This window comes from Ursus maritimus, unplaced genomic scaffold (genome assembly GCF_017311325.1).
Source record: "Ursus maritimus isolate PB19 unplaced genomic scaffold, ASM1731132v1 scaffold_6, whole genome shotgun sequence".
Lineage (NCBI taxonomy): Eukaryota > Metazoa > Chordata > Mammalia > Carnivora > Ursidae > Ursus > Ursus maritimus.
Window position 1 is genome coordinate 1570783 of NW_024426774.1, and position 17604 is coordinate 1588386.

At 35.1% G+C, this 17604-nt stretch overlaps 1 protein-coding gene and 1 non-coding gene across 2 annotated transcripts in view; both read left to right on the forward strand.

Annotated features, from left to right (window-relative positions):
* Nucleotides 1-17604, forward strand: part of ROCK2 (Rho associated coiled-coil containing protein kinase 2) — a 134062-nt gene that overhangs the window by 12816 nt on the left and 103642 nt on the right. The gene's annotated exons all lie outside the window — the stretch shown is intronic.
* On the forward strand, nt 10941-11048 carry LOC121101120. Its single transcript, XR_005833066.1, has one exon. It is a non-coding gene; the product is annotated as a U6 spliceosomal RNA (small nuclear RNA).

The following is a 17604-nucleotide window of genomic DNA, read 5'->3' on the forward strand; positions in this document are numbered from 1 at the left end:
TAAATGAGTGAAACCGTATGATAATTGTCTTTCTCTGCTTGACTTATTTCACTTAGCATTATCTCCTCCAGTCCTGTCCATGTTGCTGCAAATGTTGAGAAATCGTTCTTTTTGGTGGCTGAGTAATATTCCATTGTATATATGGACCACATCTTCTTAATCCAGTCATAATATTTTCTTTCAGAGAAGCTGGATATCAAGTCAGAATTGAGGAAAGAGTTAATGCAAAATTTAAACCGTATTATAAAATTTAACCATATTGTAGCTATTCTAAATTCAGCAAAATTTCTCCAGAATTAACAGAATATTTGGAGTTGCTTTTAAATATCTAAAACATGAACTTTGAATTTTTGTATTGGCTTCTCATTGATTATATTTCTCAAAATATAATCACTGAAATTAATGTGCAAATGAAATAATGATGAACTTTTCTTTGAACTTTAGATGCAAGGCATGATCTTAGTTGTGTTCAACGTGAAACAGTTTTTTTGTTTTATATTCTTTCAAAAAAGGCTATTTTAAGGAAGTTTTAATAAATGACAAAAATTTTCCTACTGGATTAAAATAAAAAATGTATAAAGATATGTCTGGAAATTTAAAAACTTAATATCAATATACTTTATGTCCTGGCCCTTATAGGTCATTTTATTATTTATTTATTTAAAAGATTTATTTATTTGAGAGAGAGCGAGAGCGAGTCAGTGGGGTAGGGGTGTTGGAGCAGAGGGAGAGAAACTCAAGCTGACTCTGTTCTGAGCAGGGATCCGAACTCGGGGCTTGATCCCACCACTCTGAGATCATGACCTGAGTTGAAATCAAGATGCGGGGCTTAATCGACTGAGCCACCCAGGCTCCTCTTATAGGTCACTTTAAGTTACAAATTTTCTAATCTGTATCTGCTAAATCCAATAGCTGTCAGTGGTTTACAAATCTTATATATAGCACTCAACTAGAGATCTTTAGAAATATTGATGTCTGGCTTCCTCCCCCCCCCAGACATTCTAATGTAATAGGTATGTGATGTGGCCTGGAGATCAGGAGTTTTAAAAGTTCCACAGGTGGTTCTCAAGTGCAGGAAAGTGTGGGAACCACTGAGATGAGAGGTGCAATATTGTAATTTAAAGATTGGCAGAGAGGGCATTGGGTCGAAAATTTTTATCTGAGGAAGAGAATACTTACTTATTTTTTTCTTGCCATATTTTTTGTGGCTCACCAAGGCTTGGATGAAGCCAGAAAGTCAGAATTATGTGTTGGAAGCCAGGATCACACCCAGGGTACTTGGTAGAAATCATGTCAGATTCTCTGATTTAGATGTCTGTAGTGGGGGCAGTAATTTGCGTTTAATCAAGCATCTCAGGTGATTGATGCAGGTTAATGTGCAGATCAAAGTTTGAGAAATTTGTAGGTGTTGCTTCTTGTACTGACTGACAAAACCGAAACCAAATAGTCGAAATCTCCTTGGCACACAAAATTGTATCTGTGGAAAAGGCTGGTGAATGGAGAAGTGCCAGATTTTCTGAAATATCAAGGGTCATCATATTTTCTTTTCTTTTTTTTTAGAGCTCCATAGGAATTAGACCGAGGTTTTTCGTTTTCTTATTTTAGAAGGAAATTTGATTTGCTTTGCTGAACTTTTCTGAAGGAAGAATCAGACAAGATAGACCACATAGAAGTGAAAAACAATTTTTATTGTGATATAATATACACAGTATAAAATAATGATAGAGAAATGTTATTGCATCTTACCCTTTCATGAGAAATAGAGTCTACAGACAATTATTGGCCTAGAAAAGACATGATTTTGATGTTTCACATTTAATAAATGGTGACAGGGAAATAGTGACAGCCTGTTTAATCACTGACAGTTGATTTAATTCAGAAAGAAAAATTTCACTAGCATCTAAAGCAGCACGGTGTATGTATATTTGTGAATGTGCCTATGTTTAAAAAATAATAAAGTCACTCAAAAATTATTTTGTGGTCTCTTTCAAAGCAAGCAAAAAATAAAATGTTGTAAAATATTCAAAATCTTTATATTAAACTATTTTGAAATTTTATTTTCAGAGCAGTCTTCAAGTTATTGGTTATATAACGGTCATCTTATTAATATGTTACTGTTTAGATTTTTTAAAAATGCACATTCTTTGTAGTTATGTCTCTTCACATCATTGGAAATTAGAGGAAAACCCAGACAATTTATACATAGTGGATAAATAGTCCCTATTTTTCATTTTTCAAGTATTTGTATATTAGACTTCCTATTGTGTGGCCATTTTAGTTTTGGTGGTTAAAGGGATATGTAAGTTTTTTTTTTTTTTTTTAAGATTTTATTTATTTATTCGACAGAGATAGAGACAGCCAGCGAGAGAGGGAACACAAGCAGGGGGAGTGGGAGAGGGAGAAGCAGGCTCATAGCGGAGGAGCCTGATGTGGGGCTCGATCCCATAACACCGGGATCACGCCCTGAGCCGAAGGCAGACGCTTAACTGCTGTGCCACCCAGGCGCCCCATATGTAAGTATTTTAGAAATTTGAAAAAGTTTTCATTTATTGATTCTTGTGTTAATAGTTATAGCTATTAGAGGAATAGCAGTTGTGAGTTTTATCTTTTTTTTTTTTTAAAGTATTTGGAATCTTAGCAACTCACTTTTTGTAGATTTTATCTTGGGGTTAATAAAATTGGACACACTTGCAGCCAAGGCAATATTAATTAATATTTAAGAGACTATAGGGTAACACATAATATCTTTAAAGCTCTAAAGATTTGTCACAGTTTGTTATTTAAAATGTATCCATTCTTCCCAAGTTATTGCTGAATAGATAACTAAGATGTGAAACAAATCCAAAACTGGGTGGTCCTCCTTTCACTGACTAATATACTTCTGCAGTTATCTTTAGAAGTTTGTTACATCTGATTTATTAACATTTCATTGGAAGTGTTTTTTCAATTTAGAAACATTTTACAATCTGGTCATTAGAATCCCTATTCCATAATACCTGAGCATTGCACAGGATGTTCCAACATATCTAAATATTTAACAAAATGCAATTTAGTTTGAGACTTCATGATTTGTTATGTCATGGCCATGCTAAAGCAGCTCTGAGGCATTATTTCTGACTCTAGCTATGGAATATATAATTCATGGTTGCAATATTTAAAATTAGATTATGAATGTGTTTTGTTTTGTTAATGTTGTTATATTCTGGCTGAGGAAGAATTTAGTCATAAAAGCAAGCTGTTACAATGTAAGAGATTGCAAAAACTCACCTAACGGATTTTGCTGGTAGTTTTCTGAGAGACAATTCCTCCCCACCCCCCAAAAAGCTCTGTAAAAGCATATATTTTTGTAAAAGGGGGGAAGCTATAAAATTAAAAATTTTGGAGGCATTATTGAAGACAGATTTGTTTTCCATATTTAAGACATTCCTAGAATAGGAGAAAAACGGATGAACTAATAAAAGGAAACTCTAGTAAAAACTGGCTTGTGAAATTTCCTTCAGAGGAAGTCATAATACATTTTTAAGAAGTTAATTACTCAGGTTTTGGGGGAGAGTTGGTAAGAGGGGATTTTTATAAGTTTTAGTATAGGGAAGTTTATCTTTTAAGATAATATGGAGAATGTAAGTCTCTGGCATAATATTTTATTATGCTACTTTTTATCCTCTTGTAAACAGAATTGTTCAGTTTGGTTCAAGTTACAACAAATCTGTGAAATGTAAGTGTAAGAATCTGGAAAATAGAACACTTATTTCAAATCATTTTCTTTAAAATTCCATTAAATAAGTTCATAAAATGGATCCTGTTTAACCTGTATTAATATGTGAAAAAACAAATGAATTTCTTTAAGAATTTTTTAGTTTTTGTTTAAGATCGTAAAGGTGGAAAAAAATGAAGGGAAATGACTTGATAAATTCTTTTTTAAAGGTTTATCCATTTATTTGAGAGAGAGTGAAATAGAGTGTGCTCGTGCGCCGAACACACACACACACACACACACACACACACACACACACACTTGAGTTGGGGGAGGGGCGGAGGGAGAGAGACATTCCCAAGCAGCCTCCCTGCTGAGTGCGTAGCCAGACGGTGGGGCTCAGTGTGGTGAGCTGGAGATCACTCTCACGACCTGGATGGAGATCACGAACTGAGCTGAAACCAAGAATTGCATGCTTAACTGATTCTGTAATTTTCAAGTGTATTTTTAAAAGAGAAGCAGAGTAGTATGATGGCAAGAACACTGGATTTGGAGTCCGAAAAACTAAGATTGGTATTAATTAGTTAGATGTTTTATTTATTATCTTCTTGACTGTGATAATTTATAAGACTATATCTGTCTACCTCAAGGAGATGTAAAGATTACATCCAGTGGGAAACTAACCCTAGGTATTAGTGTTCTGTAAACTGTACAGAACTTAAGCTTATTCACAGACAGTTGAAAACCTATCTGTAAAATAGCCCAAGTATATATGGCTATAAGTGTCTTCAAAAAGGTATGTGGATGCAGAATCAGTCTCCTGGTGGTAGCCTGTTTTTCCCAGCAATGGTAGCACATTATTTGGCACATATTAGGTTCTCTACTAAATCAACTGAATAAAAAATTAGTTGGCATATTTATTTTTTAATTCATGGAGGATAATTAGTTTCATTCAGTGAATATTTGTTTTTATTCATTTTTATGCTTATTATATTCCAGGTGTCAATTTTTCCCAGCTAAGGTATATTCTTTCATATATTTTTTTAAGGTGTATTCTTTTAGAATTGGTATGATATTGAACTATGAAAACAGAGTCTGATGTTCTTATGTGTTGTTAAATTTCAGAAATCCTGATTTATAAATATTAGGAAAAGTCATGACAAAATTTTTAAGCCTTTGTGTTATTCACTTGCAAAAATGTTAATCATGCTTTATATAAAGTTTAAAGGAGCATTTGGGTTTTACCAAAAGTTTTTAATCTGTGGCATGAATTTAGCAACTATTGGCCTACTTTTAGTAACAAAAGTGAGCTGAGAAACAACTTCAAAGAATGGTTTGGAAGATGTAAACTGCAGGTATTATGCTGTATTACCTCTGATACAGATTCTGGTCTGTAGGCATACCAGGGTAATTATAATTTAATCGTGTAGAAAAATATTTAAAAGTAGCATAATAATGTATGTTATGATCATTCTGTATTGATGGGTACTGTAATCAGTAACTACTTAATATCCTTGGATCATGTAATTTCCAAATTTCCTGATTTAGGGGTTTAGGATCTGGCTAACAGAGTAGGCTAATGTAAATCTATTGTCAACTCTTTAACCTCATGGAGTAAGAATTTGTATTTCTATAGACTAAGAAAAACTGAATTAGCATCCAGGCATAATTAAAATGAAGATAGGGAGAAGTTTGTATGGGAATAGCAACCGTTATGATGATACATTATATACTTTCCCTGTTGTGGCATTTATGAATTAGAAAATGAATTTTATCTTTTTTTTTTTTTTTTTTAATTTGTATCTGAGTGTTTTTTCTTAGAATAGAGAGACTTCAGCATAGACTGTTTTCTATCTTGTGGTTGGTCTTTTGCGCTCAGGTGCCTATCCCTCTCTCTCCTCCATTAGAAATAAAGGGAAGGGGTTTTTGAAGGTCCCCATGATAAGGGGACAATAGCAGGGAAAAGTCTTCTTTTAATTTTTTTTAAGTAATCTCTACACCCAGTGTGGGGCTCGATCTTACAACCCTGAGATCAAGAGTTACATGCTTCTCTGATTGAGCCAGCCAGGACCACAAGCAGGAAAAAGTCTTGATGGGATATATGGCTCACAGATGATGGGCTTTGGGGAAATAGACTTATCTTCAGAGATGTGAAAAGGAAGAGGGTGAACAGGACCAGGGGTAGAGGCAATCATCTTTTCACCAATAACTGAATAAATATACCGTCTTCTTTTATTTATACCGTCTCTAACGGGAATGCTCCCTCTTATTCTTGGTTTGTCAACTTAAAAACCAAACAGAACTTCATTTTGAAAATTACAAAAGTAATATATGCCTATTTAAAAATGAAAATTACAGAAGTGAATATAAAATATAAGTTCTCTCTTAGCCCTTTCTCCTTGATCTCAGTCTTCTGAAACAACCACTTTACAGCACATCAGTGTATGACTTTCCTTGTGTGCGTAACAGTGTATACATACAACAATGGCGTATCATTTTCCTTTTTTCCTTGCATATAAAAAGCACGAATACTTACAGGGTTTTGTTTTTGTTTTTTTTAATAACCAAAATGCATCTATAACATATCTGTTGTATTTGCTTTTTAAATTTATTTGGAAACCATGCAGTCAATTTATAATTCATCTAGTTTTTTTCTCTGGATTTGCCATAATTATTTTACTGTTTCAGTATTGATAGACATTTAGGTGGTTTTTTTCTGTTATAAACATTGCTGCAGTGAACGTCACTAATTTTGTGCATATATGTGAATATTTCTGTAGATTTCTAGAAATGGGATTGTTAAAGCATGTGCACATTTAAAATTCCAAAGTAATCCCAATAGTGATGAGAATACACATATGTCTCTATCTTTGCGAGGTAAATATCATTGGCCTTTTGCATTATTTGCCAATCTCAGGGTGAAAAAAAGCCAGTATCTCCTTTTGTTTTAATATATATTTCAATATTTGATTACTAATGAGATTGAGCACTTGTTGTTAGTCATAGTTTTAATTCTTTTTAAAGATCCACCTCAAATTTATTTTCTCTGTGAGGTCCTCTGTAATTCCTACTTATCCCTTTCCCTAACTCCAGGCAGTGACTCTTTGCTCTGCTCTCATAGCACTCTCTGTTGTGATTAGAATAATTATGTATTATGATTATTTACTTATTATATATCAGATCAGGAGCTCCCCTATGATTGTGACCATGTGGTAGTCATTATTTTTCTAACTTTCATGTCACGGTTTATTGGAAATTTGGGAATTAAAACCTAGTTTTTAGGGTAACAGGGCATAAATGCTTTAAAGATAATTTCTTTTTTTTCCCCTTTTAGTTTTATTGAGATATAATTGATGTACAGCACTGCGTAAGTTTAAGATATACAACATAATGGCTGGACTTAAGTATATTGCAAAATAATTACCACAATAAGTTTAGTTAACATTCATACCTCATACAGTTGTGTAGTATTCATCTTTATGTCTCTGCCCAGTAACTGGCACAGAGCCTATAGAATTTAGTGTTGTTTAGGAAGTTTTATCAAATGGTTAGTCTGATTCCCAACTGAGAGTCTATATGTAAGATTTGGTGCCTTCTTTTTTGGAGGAGGGGGAGGGTTGGCTCTTAATGGTAATGATTCTAGTACATCCCTTTATTTTACAAATGAAGAATTAAATCTAAAGGAGGAATGTTTTATCTGGTTAATGAGATATTTTTATTCTTTATCATACCCTACTATGTGTTGTGAAACAGTGCAGCTCCAAACAGGGTTTTTTGGTTTTTTTTTTAATAAATTTTTTATTTTTATTTTTATTTTTATTTTTTTTGATGTAAAGTTCGATGATTCATTAGTTGCATATAACACCCAGTGCACCATGCAATACGTGCCCTCCTTACTACCCATCACCAAGTCTATCCCATTCCCCCACTCCCCTCCCCTCTGAAGCTCTCAGTTTGTTTCTCAGAGTCCATAGTCTCTCATGCTTCATTCCCCCTTCTGATTACCCGCCCTTTCTTTATCCCTTTCTTCTCCTACTGAACTTCCTAGTTCTTACGTTCCATAGATGAGAGAAATCATATAATTGTCTTTCTCTGCTTGACTTATTTTACTTAGCATTATCTCCTCCAGTGCCGTCCATGTTGCAGCAAATGTTGAGAAATCGTTCTTTTTGATAGCTGAGTGATATTCCATTGTATATATGGACCACATCAGCATTGTCCACAATAGCTAAATCGTGGAAGGAGCCAAGATGCCCTTCAACAGATGACTGGATTAAGAAGATGTGGTCCAAACAGGGTTTTTTATAAAGGTCAAGGATGGATATTGATTTTTACTATCTAAGATAGATGGCGAGCTTTTCTCAGTTCTTACAAACCAAGCCTAACCAATGGGCTTTTGCCTAATAGTCTTAGCATGTAGCCTTAAACCAATATAAATTATCCAAACTTCATTTGACTCCTTCCAAAGAGTTAGGACTCTTATGATGCACTAGACATAGACTTTCCTAATTGCAGGCACTGGCTAACTCCTGAGAGACCTGGTGTCTTTTCTTTTAGAGAACTCTTGATCCACCTCAAATTTATTTTCTCTGTGAGGTCTTCTACAGTTGCTACTTATCCCTATCCCTAACTCCAGACTTCACAGTTTCCTCATCTCTAGTGGGGATCTTCACTTAACTCAATTACTTACTCCCATGAAACTACTTTGGGCCTTACCATTCCCTGAAATCAGCTTTAACCTTTGAGATAGTTTATTCAAACATTCTCTTCCTGAGCTCTTATCCTTTCATTAAACCTATTCATTGATGCTTTTGAGATCTGCAGTTCCTTGACACCTCTGTCCACCAAATGCTTCCTTTATAAGCAGGCAAGAATCCATTGTCCATCACTTCAGAACTCTTGCCAGAATTCTCAATTTGCTTGCCCTGTTGAATTTGTATCCTATGCATTTGCACCTAGATTTTGGATCAGTTTGTCTCTCTGGCTTATACAAAAGGTGTTTATTGAGCACTGATGGAGGAAAAAATTACTACCCAGGTTAGTAGTACTGTGAATTCATGGTCTCTATTTCTTGTAAGAGCTTTCAAGGTGGCAGAGCAATTCTGTCATTCTCCATAGGGTCTGTTTTATTTATTTATTTTTAAAAAGATTTTATTTATTTATTTATGTGACAGAGCGACAGCCAGCGAGAGAGGGAACACAGCAGGGGAGTGGGAGAAGAAGAAGCAGGCTCCCAGCGGAGCAGGGAGCCCGATGCAGGGCTCCATCCCAGGACCCTGGGATCACACCCTGAGCTGAAGGCAGACGCTTAACAACTGCGCTACCCAGGCGCCCCCATAGGGTCTGTTTTAAACATTCTTTTCTTTCTTTGAGCAAAGTATGCTCCCAGATGGTCTTCTCACTTCATGAGAAAATAGAAGCTATCAAAAGGAGATCCCTTAAATTTCGTGTTACTTGACTCACCCGTTTATCTCTTCTGTACCATTTGTTCTTCCTTTTCCTTCTGTTTCAGTTGATGAAGTATCCATCATTCTGTCTGAGGCTGATTCTCCAACTGTGCTTTGGATCTCATTCTCTCCTTTTGTTGATTAATTCTATTTGTCTTTCATCTCTCTCTTAATTTGGATTATTTTTCATTTGGCTAAACTTGTTCAAATGTCTCAGCTAAAACAAATAACCAAATGACCCTTAGAAAGAAATGTCAGTTCTTTCTACCTTTTGCCCCTCCCCTCACCAGCAGAACAAATTCTGCTGTCTCACTTTCTGTTCACTGTATGCTATAATCTCCCTCCCATTCTGTCCCATCACTAACACTGCTCACTTCAAGATTATGCTGATTTCCTTGCTGCTAAAACGATCATTTTATCCAATGTTCAGAAGTACTTGACACTTCTCAAATTGCTCCGTTGGCTTCTATGACAGTACTCAGAGCATCTCCAGCTGTTTGTCTCAGGCTCCTTTGTTTTCTCTTCCTCTGCTAAATGGGATTCTTGCTTTCTTATTATTTTTATTCATTCTTTGCCTTCTTCTTAGCTTGTGTCTATTTCTAGGACTTTCTTTATCATCTGTATGTTGATGATTTCCATTTTTCCACCTGAAAGCTTGCCTCTGAGCCTTAGGCTCATACATCAGCTTGCTACCTATAAGACATCTCCACTCAGATATACCACAGATACTTCAAGATCAGTATATCTACAACAATATTTTTTCCCCCTTTGCTTTCAGATCTCCTTCATTTTCTAGGATTAGTGATTCTGTTATCCATCTGGCTTGGAACGAGCCAGAAATCTGACTATTTGGGTATCTGTCATCTTTGACTTCACATTCAGTACCACCAGATTCTGTCAGTGTTATCTCTAACATATGATTCATTTCTCGCCCATCTGACTGCTACTTTCCCACTTCAAGTGACCATCACATTTTTCTTAGGTTGTTGCAGTATTCTCTTCCCCATTGTTCTTTCCTAGCTCCTATCCATTTTCTACTCTCCAACCAAACTACTTATTATAAGATGCAGATCTAATCCTATTATTCCCAAACTAAAGTACTTAAATGACTAATTTCCCATTTATTCAGGGAAAATTTCAAAATACTCAAGTTTCTTACAAGATTGTTAATGACCTGACTTTTCTGGCCCTATCTCTTATAACTTCTCTTCTTCCTCCCAATTTCTACCCCTATTAAATACCTTCATTTGAAGCTGCTTTCTTCCCATTTCCAGGCTTTTTTTTTTTTTTTTTTTTTTAACATGTAGGTTTCTCTGCCTGGAATGAAAATGCTAACTCCCCAAATATTACTAATATGCAGTATTTGGAAATACTTTTGCCTCATTGTACTTAGTTTGCTTTGAACCCAAACTTTGGATGAAGAAGACAAATATGTATTTACAATGTTTTTTTTCAAAACGGACCTGGCTATGTATTTAATTATGGATGGATGGTTTATAGAACTCAAAAGAGGATTTCCTTAGAGGACTGTTCCAAGGAGGGGTTGCTACTGTGAATTCATGCTTCCTGTGAGATTTCTGTTGTGAGAGGTGTGTATAAAATATGGTTAATGGAAAATGGTGATATAAATGCTGTATATAAAACTTCCTTTAAACTGTAGAAGATATTTTGAATTTTTTAAAATTCTTAATGATAAATACTTGAAACTTAGCATATTGAATAAGTGTTTTTTTATGATGTATCATTAAAGTTATTGTCAATAGCAATAATAGTAACATGGTTAGCAAGATACAGTTCTCGTGCTTGCTTCGGCAGCACATATACTAAAATTGGAACAATACGGATATGATTTAGCATGGTCCCTGCTCAAGGATGACATGCAAATTCGTGAAGCACTCCATATTTTTATCATTATATTGTACACTTGAAACTAATATAACACTGCATGTTAATTGTACTGGAATTTAAAAAAAAGACACATAGTAGATCTTACTATATGCCAGGCACTGTTCTGAAGTGCTTTATTAATTTGTTAGATTTCTGTTTCATTTTCTAGTCACATCAAAATGACATGTTCTTTAAAAATATTCTCTTTAGAAATCCTTAGTTTCAAACATTTAAAAAATATTGTGACCCCTTCCAAGTAGAATAGAGTTAGTTGCCCATTTTTTTGCAGGCATAATGAAAAATGTGTTATCTGTCAGTGTTAAAGTCATTATTAAAGTAAAAAAGTCTGAGTAGCCTGTATCTATCAGTATAAGCTAACAAATTCTTTCAGTAAAGGTTTTATTTAGTCTGTAGTGAAAAGATTTAGCATCTTAGCATTTTTGTATGTTGTCTCATATGTTAGAACAATCTGTGAAATATATGGAGCAGATAATATTCTTCCTAGTTTCCTGAATGAGGACACTGAGGTTTGGAGAGGTAAAATAATTTGCTCAAAGAAATGCAGCCAGTAAATGGCAGAACTATAAAAGGATCTGTACCTTTAGAGTTCTAAGGTAACGTTCTTTTCTTTTCTCTCTCTTTTTTTAAGTATGTTTCACACCCAGCATGGAGCCCAATGTGGGCTTGAACTCAAAACCTTGAGATCAAGACTGAGCTGGGTCAAGAGTCAAATGCTTGACCGACTGAGCCACCCAGGTGCCCCCTTTTCTCATTTTTATGCTTATTTCCTAAAGCAAAAACTTGAAGCTCTGTGTAAGAAATTGGTAACCATTATTTTTGGACAAGCTGAATAGATATTTTAGAAAATTAATTGATATAAAATGTTGTAAACATTAAAAGGATTTCAGATTTTAGAATATCTTTTAAATCTGATTTTTCATCTTACTCTCCTGAGAATCTTCTTAGGTTCAGGTTGAGCTTCTCCAAAAATGAGTTGTTTGGTTTTAATCTTCCTTAATTAATTTTTTTAATGCCTCCAAGTGGAGAGAATAATTAACTTACTAACATGGAATTGTTTCATTGTATATGGAATCTTGAAAAGTACCATGCTCTATCTTCAAAACACATCAACTGCTTTAGCTGGGAAACTCCTCCCCCCCATATGTATTATGAACTTTTTTTTTTTTGGAAAAAAATTTTTTAAAAAAGATTTTATTTATTAGAGAGAGAGAAATAGAGAGCAAGCATAAGCAGGGAGAGTGGCAGGTAAAGGGAGAAGCAGGCTCCCTGCTGAGCAAGGAGCCCAATGCAGGACTCAATCCCAGGACCCTGGGATCATGACTGGAGCCGATGCTTAACCACCTGAGCCACCCAAGCATCCCTATGAATATTTCTTTTGGTAACATTTCTTCCTTCATAGAAGTAATAACTATTTAACAAAGACAATATAGAGACAGTATAACAAGGTGTTTAAGGACTCAGGCTCTGGAGTCATATTTGGGTTTTTTTTTTTTGTCCTTAACTGTGTCACCTTATGAGTCGCTTAACATTTGAACCTATGAGTAAAATGGAGGATAATAATAATACTTCCTTTATAAAGTTAAGTTTAAATGATGTAATCTAAAGCACATAGTGACAGACATGTTGTAAGCCTTTAACAAATGCCAGATGTTTGTTTGTTTATTATTGTGGTAAAAAATGCATAATATATGATTTACCATCTTAACCATTTCTGAGTGTACAGTTTAGTAGTGTTAAGCACATTCACATTGTTTTACGACAAGATCCAGAATTCTTTTCATCTTGTGAAACTCTGAACTCCGTACCCATTATGGGGCACCTGGCTGGTTCAGTTGGTGGAGTATGGGACTCTTGATCTCAGGGTTGTGAGTTCAAGCCCCACATTGGGTGTAGAAATTACTTAAAATAAAATCTTAAAAAACAAACGAACAAAACAAAACTCCATTCCCATCAAAGAACAAGTTTTCATTCCCTCCTCCCCCAGCCCCTGGCAACCACCCTTCTACTTTCTGTCTCTATGAATTTGACTGCTCTAGGTACCTTATATACGTAGAATTGTATAGTATTTGTCAAAGGCTTATTGCACTCAGCATAATGCCCTCAAGGTTCACCCATCCATATTGCAGCATATGTTAGAATTTCTTTCTTTTCCAAGGCTGGGTAATATTCCATTGTGTTTATATATGAAATTTTGTTTATCCATTTATTTGTAGATGGACATGAGTTGCTTCCACCTTTTGGCTGTTATGAATGATGCTGCTATGAACACAAGTGTACAAATATTGGAGACCCTACTTTCAGTTCTTTTCATTGTATATCCAGAAGTGGAATTGCTGGATCATGATAATTCTATTTTTAATTTTTGAGGAACTACCAGACTGTTTTCCATAGTGGCTGCACCATTTTACATTCCTATCAGCAGTGCACAAGGATTTTAGTCTCTCCACACCCTTGCCAGTACTTGTTATTTTAAGGTGTTTTTTTTTTTTTTTCATAGTGACCATCCTAATAAGTATGAAGTTCTTCTCATTCTTATTTATTTTTCTTCTGCTTATAGGCTTAAATTGTCCTTTCTCAGGTTTTTCCTCAGGAAACTTAAATTATTGGATTTAGGTCTTCTTTTTTCCTAAGTTTGCATTTTTTGGTATAAATTTTTCTTTACTGCTTTTGCTGCCACCCACAAATTTTGATAAGTCGTAATTTCATTTTTATTTAGTGACTCCTTAATTTTTGAAAGGTATTTTTGCTGTATATTGTATTCTAGGTTGATAGTTTTTGTTTTACTTTTGGTACTTTAAATATGTTGCTTCACTGTCTTCTGACTAGCATTATTCCTCTGTTCATAGTTTTTTTTTTTTTTTCTAGTTTCTTTTTCTGACTGGCTTTAATCATTTGATATGCCTGTTGTTGTTTTCTTCATGCTTCTTCGTTTTAGCTTTGGTTGAGCCTCTTGATCTGTATAGTTTTTAGTTTTTATCAGGTGTAGAGAATTTCTAGCCTTTATTTCTTCACATGTTTTTTTTCCTTTATTTTATTTTTCCCCCTCTGGTGACTTCTAATTATATGTACATTAGGTTCCTTCATGTTGGCCCACAACTTACTGAGAGTCTATCTGCTGTTTTTAGTTTTCTTTTCCCCTCTGTGTTTCATTATGGATAATTTCTGTTGCTATGTCTTCAAGTTCTCTTGTCTTTTCTTCTGCAATTTCTAGTCTCCTGTTGGTCCCATCCAATGGATTTTTCATCTCACACATGATATTTTTTTATCTCTAGATTTTTGGTTTGTGTCCTTTTTTATGTATCATGTCTCTACTTAGCATTTTCAGTATTTTCTAAATCTCTTATTTATCATGGTAAAATATGTATAACATGAAGTTTACCATTCTAACCACTTCAGTGATACTAAGTACATCCACAATATTGTGTAACCATAACCACATCTATTTTTTTAAAGCAGTTTTTGTCGCTGTATATGATTGACCACATGAGTAGTATTGGCTTATGGAATGTGAACAAAAGGGGTTTATGAATAGTGTTGAGGAAGAGTCCTTTGGGGAGCTTATGTATCTTTTTTTGTCGTTTCTTTTTAATGACTGGTATTGGTGCTTGCTGTCCCCACATCGTCAGGTTGGAGCAGTATATTCAGGTTGATGGCAACAAAGCTGAGGAGCCTGGATCTCTGATGATTGTGGGAGCTGTTATATCCACATTTAATTTTTTGGTTTTTTTTAATGGTACAAATGGCCTTTGTTGTTTGAATGGGAAGTGAAAGAGAGGAGGGGATTTGACAGCTCCAGCTCCTGGGACAGCAACAGATTACACCAGTGTCCTTCAAAAGGACCCTTAACTGTTTTAGGGCAGACATAAAGTTACTAAGGGGCATTTTCTGTCATTTACAGCTGAACCCAAGTCAAGTTGATGCTTAAAAATTACCATCACTGGGCACCTAGGTGGCTCAGTCGTTTGGGCATTTGCCTTTGGCTCAGATCATGATCTCAGGGTCCTGGGATCGAGTCCCGCATTAGGCTCCCTGCTCGGTGGGGAGCCTGCTTCTCCTTCTGCCTTCTGCTCCCCGACCTGTGCTCTCCCTTTCTCTCTCTCTGTCAAATAAGTAATAAAATAAAATAAAAAGCTGTCACTTCTTTAATATTGTCAGAGAAATAAGGTTTTTATTTATTTATTTTTAAGTTTTTCTTTATTTGAGAGAGAGAAAGAGTGTGTGTGTGAGAGAGCACAAGCAGAGGGAGTTGCAGAAGGAGAGGGAGAAGCAGGCTCCTCGCTGAGCAGGGAGCCCAATGCAGGGCTCCATTCCAGGACCCTGAGACCATGACCTGAGCCGAAGGCAGACAATTCACTGACTGAGCCACCCGGGTTCCCCAGAAATACAGTTTTTAGAAATGTGTAGTAAAGGGCAACTTGTTTTTTTAGTAGCTTTTAAAAATTAATAACTCTCCTTCATTAGAATTCCTTTTATGTGTGTACTGTGTTTTATAGACATTTTATTTTCTTCTTGTGTTTTTCACAACATTCCTGTGCAATGTTGTATTATTGTCTCTGTTTACTGATGTTATTGAGGTTTAAAGAAGGAAGTTATATAACTCAGTAGTAGTGATGGAATTCATATTCTGTTTCAAGTCTGTCTGGCTTCAAATCACACACTTTTTTCACTAAGCCATGCCTTTTCTTTTATATTTTATTTCTGAGACAAGTCTGGTTGGTAAATTAATCTCTTAGGAGGTACCCTGTACCAGTGACTAAATTAATTGTTTCAGGTAACTTATTTCTTTTGCTTATTAGTGAAGAATGAGAAGTTAAAATAAACTTTCTGAATCTGTAAAGTTGAAAACCACCATAAACCCTAGACTAGAAGTGATTCGATCTTAAGGTTTATATTGTAGATGATGGTTATTCTGAAGGCCTCAACCTAGCGTTTAAGTCTCTCAAGTATGCTAGTGTCCTTCATCAGTTAAAGGTTTAGTTTTAGGTATGGTTAGCTATAAATTGCTGTACTTATGATCTGAGGAAAACAGCTTGAATCTTCTAGTCTATTCTAAGTTTCTTAATTCATTAAGAAATTTTGATGCATTTTTGGTTTTCATTCTCATCATTTTGTTTTAGTCTACTCTTCTTGGTCTGTAATGACATAATAGCATTCACGGGACAAACACATCACACCCTAGGAGCAAAAGAGTGCCAAGATTTACTTGAAATTTATGATCATATAAAACATTTACTTAAAGAAATTTAATTTTTATAATCTGTTATGGCAGAATACTTTTAAAGCCTGGGTGTTCCAGAACCTGTTTAACCTGTTGTCTCTTAAGTGAGACCAAGACTGACTGCATACCTGAAAAAGAAATTCACTGGTGGAAAAGACAGATGCCAGAACTATTGAGAATAAGTCCTTGTTTGTGTAACCTTTTAGTTTGTTGAGTCTTGCCTTTTTTGGAGTACAGGAAATTAAATGCTATGGAAAAATTTGCCATTCCCAGCTGGTCACATGTTCACTGTGCTATAGTCTTTTCTCTTTCTTTCTTTCTACATTTATTTACTTTTTGAGAGAGAGACAAAGATGTCTGTGTGTGAGGGGCAGAGGGAGAGAGAGAATCTTAAGCAGACTTCTCGCTGAGTGTGGAGCCCATGCAGGGCTCCATCTCAGGATGCTGAGATCATGACCTGAGCCAAAACCAAGAGTTGGGTGCTTAACTGACTGAGCCACCCAGCATGATTTTTCTCTTTAGTGATTGACAAAGTGTAGATTTAAATTTAACAAAGGAAATAATTAAAACTGTTAATACTCTACCTACAAATGTATAAATTCTGAATTTTCTTCAGCTATAAGATCTACTACCCATTTTGTCCCCTTCCACTAACCTCTGTTAATCGGATACATGTAGGAATTTTTTTTTTCTCCTTTTGCTTTCACAGTACTTACCTGCTTTTCCAATTCCTCAAGTTTAAGTGCTACCAGTCGAGGGTAGTTTTACTGAGTAGTTCTTTGTTGTTGTTGTTGTTGCTGTTAAAGTATAGTTGACCTGCAATGTTGTATTAGTTTCAGGTGTACAACATTGTGATTCGACAATCCATTCCATACATTATGCAGTGCCCAACATGATGAGTGTAGTTATTATCTGTTACAAAGCATAGCTATTACAGTATTATTGACTATATTTTTCCTGTGCTATACTTTTTATCCTGGTGACTTTTTATTTTATAACTCAAAGTTTGCACCTCTTAATCCCTTTTAAGAGAGCTAAGAATGTATCTAAAAACACCTATGGTCAATGTGGTAGCTATTAGCTACATGTGGCTAAATTAATTAAACTAATTAAAATAAAATAAGTTCAGTTCCTCAGTTGCACTAGCCTTATTTCAAGTGTTGGGTAGTCACATGTGGCTAGGGGCTGCCATATGGGATAGCACAGATAGAGAACATCTGTTGAGTATATGAAATGCAGCTAATCAAATTGTGATCTGAAGAAAGTACCCAGTGTGATCTTTATTACTTTAGTTATGTCACTTAACTTTAAATTTTTTTTTAAAGATTTATTTATTT